Consider the following 6,000-nt stretch of genomic DNA (forward strand, 5'->3'; position numbering starts at 1 on the left):
ACCACCACAATTTTGCACCGCGCCCGGCGATTAATGACGGTTCGAACGAGCATCGCCGGGCTCACGCGTAATCGCGCCGCTCGCTCGTTCGTATCATTAAAGCAGGTGTCCATTGATTATGCGGGACGGCGTTATTTTGTCGTAATTACATTAATCCCGTCATCGATCGGTCATTTAATTACCACCGCGCTTTAATTGGCGTATTCGCTCATTAGACGGTACGTCGTGACAATCTCTACATCTCCTCCTCCCTCGCTGTAGCCATTTGAAATCTTCACGTATTCTTTTGGGTTCCCGCACTCAATGAAAAGCGCTGATTAATTATGGTGAGTTAATTTTACCCACACCTCGTAGAATTGTCTGTCGATTTCTCAGCGTTTTGTCCATTCATTCATCTAGCCGTTTGTTTTTCATTGTTGCACGCCAGTGCAAAGATATCGAGCACTTGCCACAACGTCTCTGTGAGTTTCGCGAGTTACTCTAATAGCGGTCAGAACTGCAGAAGCAGCGCACTTGAAGCCTCGCTAATCGCGAGATAATTGCGTTCTCCGACCTCTGGTTCCAAACAGTAATCTGATTCCGCAGCCGGCGGCCGTCTTAGGTCGGTCGTATTTACTGCCGCGGGTTGGCAGATTCACCTGTGTGAACTTCGGCGTCGGCGTCTACGAGCGAAGTGGTCGCTGACGAAACTCAGAAAAGGAGAGGGGAGGAAGGGGCAAGGTGGAAGGGTGAGAAAAGATGAGGTGGGAGTATGGGAAGGAGAGAAGTGCTGGAGGAAGGGAGGTTGGAATCAGGGGTGAAAGGGATGGATGGACGGAAGGAGGGAGGAAAAGGGCAAGAAGGGAGGAAAAATAGATGTTAGGGAACTGTGGCAGAGGAAGATGGAGGGAGAGAATAGCAAGGAGGAAAAGAGAGGAAGCGAGGAAAAGATGGAGAGAGGGAGTGGGAGAGAGTGGGAAAGGTGGAAAAGAGGGGATGGATAGGTAGACGGAGGGTGGTAGGGAGGAAGCGAATGTGAGGAAGGAAGGAAGCAGAAGGCTGTGTGATATAGGATAGAAAATAAAAAGAGGGTGAGGAGGAGAAAAGGGTGAGAGGGAGGGAGAGCGATGAGTCGAAGGAAGAAAAAGGGGAAAGGAGAGAAAGGGAGGATAGGAGAAAGAGAGAGGGAGGTAGGGAAGAAGGGAAGGAAGGAGGAAAGAAGGAAGTGCTCTCTTAAAGTGAGTTAGTAAAAATGTTTCTAATTAAATCAGTAAAAGGGGTACTCCACCGATAACCAGTGAATGTCCACTGATTTACAGTGAAAAGATTGCTACTTCACCTTCTCACTTATTTTGACAGTGAGAGTTAGATTTTATTGCAAAATCTATACATTATAAATTCATTATATGCTGTATTAAATTCAACTTTCTGAGTTTATGAAGATAAAATTATTGATTTGCATGCTGTTTGGATGCAACTACACTGTCTGTGTTTGCAAGATCAATAATAAGAACAGTCGCTACACTGAGGATTACTAAATTACTGCACGTCCTGCATTTAATTTCCTGAAATAATTTCGCTCATGTATATTTAACGAACGATCGAAACGCCTTCGGCGTTTTCTGCTTTATCGCGATAACAAAGCACCGGGGGTTCCCCTTTTCAAATGCGTATATTTCATCTTTACGATTATTACTATCACTCCGAATTCCATTTCGGACCTCTCTCTCTAGACTTTACATCATCGCGGTACAGCGACCTAACGTCTTTTAAAGTCGTCTTAAAAGTATCTTAAGTATTGACGGGAAATCGATCGACGTCGTCGACGACGACGATGGCGACGGCGACAACGGCGACGCCGACCTGCCGACCTGAGGTGTGTGTGGTCGTGGTTTCCGACGTTCTACGTCGGTCCTGGTGGTCCCCGTGATCCATCAGGGAAGCTGCGGTCAGGCCGTGTCTCGTTATCGCGATAGCGCGCGAGACTCGATTAACTCCAACAACTTAACCGCCGCCGTACACGCGACAATAAGGATCGATCGTCTCTCGGAATATTGTCGCGGGAGCGACACGAAGATCTGAGATTATTCCTAAGTGTATTATTACTTTATCGGTGTAATTAAAAGAATCGTAAAATTTTCTTTCTAAAGTTTCATTGATTATCTCACGTCGTGATAATCATAGAAATTTATCTGGGTGTGCTGCTCGCGACGGAGAATAAAAAAAAAATTAGAAAATTTTCACAACAGTTTGCTAACGAACTCGGATCGGGCTCGGTTACCGTGCACCGGAATATTATTCTTGTGATTATTCACAAATATCGCGCAATTCGTGAGAGATTTTCGTGTGCGAAAAGCGATACGGCTGCGTACACGCGTGGCAATGATGGGAGTCTGCTTTCAGGAGATTACGAGAATTAATATACTTGTAACGCGATACAAAGCCTGGCAGCGTTCGTTCTCTCGCTCGCTCTCGCGCTCACGCTTCTCTCTCGGCTTAGCATATATCTATACAAGTTTATCGGCGGTGCTTCGACTACATTCAATTAGGGACAGCGTGTATACTCATGTGCTCATCGATATTCATCCCGCGGCTAATACCTGCACGCCTCTTGATGGCGTAGCGTGCATAAGAAACAACGCGGCCGCTGTGTGCACCGCTCCGTGAATCCGTGTTAACATTACAATGATAACAGGATTCTATTCGGTGGAGAACTTCCCTTCCGGCGCATAAATCTCGGTAATCGAGTCCGTCATCGATTTCCATTAAAATTGGGCGCGCACTCGATATGTACATGTACTATTATAATGCAACGAATAAGGTTTTATTGCGGATCTTATTATCGGCCTAATTAATTCTCGGTGGCGCAGCGCATACTTGTGCTCCAGCTGCGAGCTTGTGAAATATTATCGCTGAACCTCAACGGATTAATATGATACAATCTGGCCGATATGTTTCGCGATTCGGAAAGCAATGTAGATTTTTATTCTCGTCGAATTTCAGTCGTGATATTCAGATATTATTACTGGGATTTTGAATTATTACTGAATTAGAACATTTTCAAGATATAACCCGCCTACGCAGTAAAAAACACTTTATATTCCTGTTGAATTCGATTCGTGTGGACATTTTTGTGTGAAATTTTTAACCATATCCCCGTGTTAATTTAACGTGTTGTCGTTGTTTTATTTTGACTATTCTCCGTTGCGTTTATATTCACCATTTCCAAGTGTCAAAATAACACAATTTATATGTAAATATATAAATTCGTGACATGTTTTACATGCAAAGTGTATGGTCAAGTTGTTTATTTACATATTGGTGATAAATTGATACAGAAAAATTAGAATCTTATTCATAATTCACCTTGTACAAAATTTACACGAAGTTATTTGAAGATAACTGATTGATATCAATCTGATCAAGACTATGGCATCAAGAGAATGGCAGACATGAAATGAAAACATAGTTAAATATTGCAGTTAAGTTATGTTATTTATTTACATATTTACCTAGTGTTAAATTGATACAAAAAAATTAGAATGTTATTCATAATTCACTTTGTACAAAATTTACACGAAGTTATTTGAAGATAACTGATTAATATCAATCTGATCAAGACTATGGCATCAAAATAATGGCACACATGAAATGAAAGCATAGTTAAGTATTGCAGTTAAGTTGTGTTATTTATTTACATATTTATCTGGTGTTAAATTGATACAAAGAAATTAGAATATTATTCATAATTCACCTTATACAAAATTTACACGAAATTATTTGAAGATAACTGATTGGGGTCACTTTGATCAAGACTATGGCATCAAGAGAATGTCACACACGAAATGAAAGCACAGTTAAGTATCGCAGAGAATGTCAATCTGTTCGGCTACAAATCCCACCATAATTCTTATCGTAAAATTCTTCCCATTTAGTACGTATAATCAAAACGCGATGTTTCACCCGTCGAAATTCCCAGTGAGTTCCGGTTGCGCTACTTGGACGGCTCGTTTTTTCGGTCAGGAACGTATATTGGCATTCATTGATATTCATTTCACGGCTAATAATACCCGCACGCCCGCCGATGGCGACGGCGGCAGCGCATGCATAAGAAACGGCGCTGCAGTCTATGCATTACCACGCCGCGAATCCGTGTTAACATTACAAAGACCCGATAACAGGGCACCCGTGGCAGAACTTCCGTATCGACACAGCGCGGTCTAGTAGACGCTCGACGGCTCGCTCGCGGTAAATCGCTTATTAAGAACCTACCCCGGCTAACGAGAATGTAAACCGGCGATATCCGCGGTAAGTATATGCGCATAGTAATCGCCGAGATTAATGGCGTCTAACGAACTGATTTGTAACATTGTTGTATGAAGCGGCGATAATTGAGCGACCGCGTCCGCCGTCGCGCATTCGTGTAAACAGGGCGCGATAGATAAATTATGGGGATGCTCGCGGACGTGCTGTGATTCAGCCGGCTTGTGTTAATTAACTGCGCCGAACAACGACCGCGCGGTTTATCAAGACGGAAGGAGACACGGCTACCGCGTCTAATCTAATTCATCGTGCTTAAATTATGCCGCGAGATGGATAATCCCCGCGTATCGAATGAATCGGCGAGTTTTTCGTCGTCGTTAAAAGCTCTCGCGAGCGTTGAAATTAATCTTCCTATTATTAATCTAAAACGAACCATGAAATTATATCGCGTTGTCCATTCATTAAAATTTTCTAAGACGAAATTGCTGCGAGAACGACCCTTGCTATTTATCGCGTAAATTTAATTTATTATTTAATTGCATAAATTTCCATCAATTTTCCACTTTCAATTTCTGACTCGAGAAGCAATTCACCCCGTTGCGATTATAAATAAAAAATTATTATATGTGAGATTTCGAGCGAGCAATATAAGCTGAGTAACTGCTTTGATAGTTTTTTTTTCTGTGCAGCGTTACACAACAATCGCTCTATCGATCCGCTGCATCGATTGAGGGTTAAAGACAAATGCGTGACGAAAAGTATCGCTTTCTTCTCCCCGTTCTCTCTCTCTCTCTTTCTTTCTCTCTTCTGTTCTTTCCTAATCCCCCGAACACAAGCTCGTTCCTCGCCAATCAATCAAATGCACTGACAATGATAGCGTAGCATCCGGGATCAAGCCGTTTGTCTCCGCGACGAGTAATTAAGACGTTCGACGGCATGTCGTTCGCCGGCAAGGAACTTTCCGCGAAGGAGAGACTGGCGCGACGACGACGACGTCGACGACGACAACGACGACGGCGACGGCAACGGCTGGTGGAAGGACGTAATCGCGATTCCTTCCAGTCGAAGACGCAAGCAAGGACGTATCCCGCCAATCTTACGAAGACCGGACTAGACAATGAGCCTACTCGTCATCCTGTCGATTTGCGTGCTCGCTCGAACGCCGCGGCGCGTTCCGCTCTTCCTAGAGCACGATCCATTAGACGCTGCAAACGCTCTGAAGCGCTTAGAGAAAAGCCATGATTGGTTCACACGGTGCTTCAAAGTATTTGTAACATCTAATGGATCTCACCACTAGTCTTGCACGTCCCGTGACAGTTCTATTCCGCAATTTTCGTCAACGGTAAGACAGGAAGAAACGGGCGAAAGAGAACGCGGGGAAGAGCGATGATACGTTTCCGATAGGTATTACATCACGACCTTTGCATGTCTTTTTGTCTCTCTCTTCTTCCTGCCGCGGAATTCGCGATATTTTCGCGAGACAACAATGGCGATGATGACTCATACCGTTTGAGATCTTCCTCACGCGACGGAGCAGCTCTGGAAAATCTGGGTTACGCTCTTAATGCGCACACAGCTCGCTTAATGATCTCGTATATTATTTTCTTTCTGGAACATGCCCCTTTCCCATCTCAAGACAGCGTATATTTCTGTCTCTTTCTTCCTCTCTCTCTCTCTCTCTCTCTCTCTCTCTCTCTCTCTCTCTCTCTCTCTCTCTCTCTTTCTGTGTGTCTCTCTGTACTTCAGGTGCGCGCGTGT

The 6,000-nt window shown here is 43.9% G+C and overlaps 1 protein-coding gene across 3 annotated transcripts in view; it reads left to right on the forward strand.

The window, feature by feature from the left end:
- LOC116848033 (CCR4-NOT transcription complex subunit 6-like) overlaps nucleotides 1-6,000 on the forward strand; it is a 688,139-nt gene that overhangs the window by 369,086 nt on the left and 313,053 nt on the right. The gene's annotated exons all lie outside the window — the stretch shown is intronic.

Source organism: Odontomachus brunneus, unplaced genomic scaffold (genome assembly GCF_010583005.1).
Source record: "Odontomachus brunneus isolate Ranch 3 - 2012 unplaced genomic scaffold, Obru_v1 Obru_scaffold_087, whole genome shotgun sequence".
Taxonomy (NCBI): Eukaryota; Metazoa; Arthropoda; class Insecta; order Hymenoptera; family Formicidae; genus Odontomachus; species Odontomachus brunneus.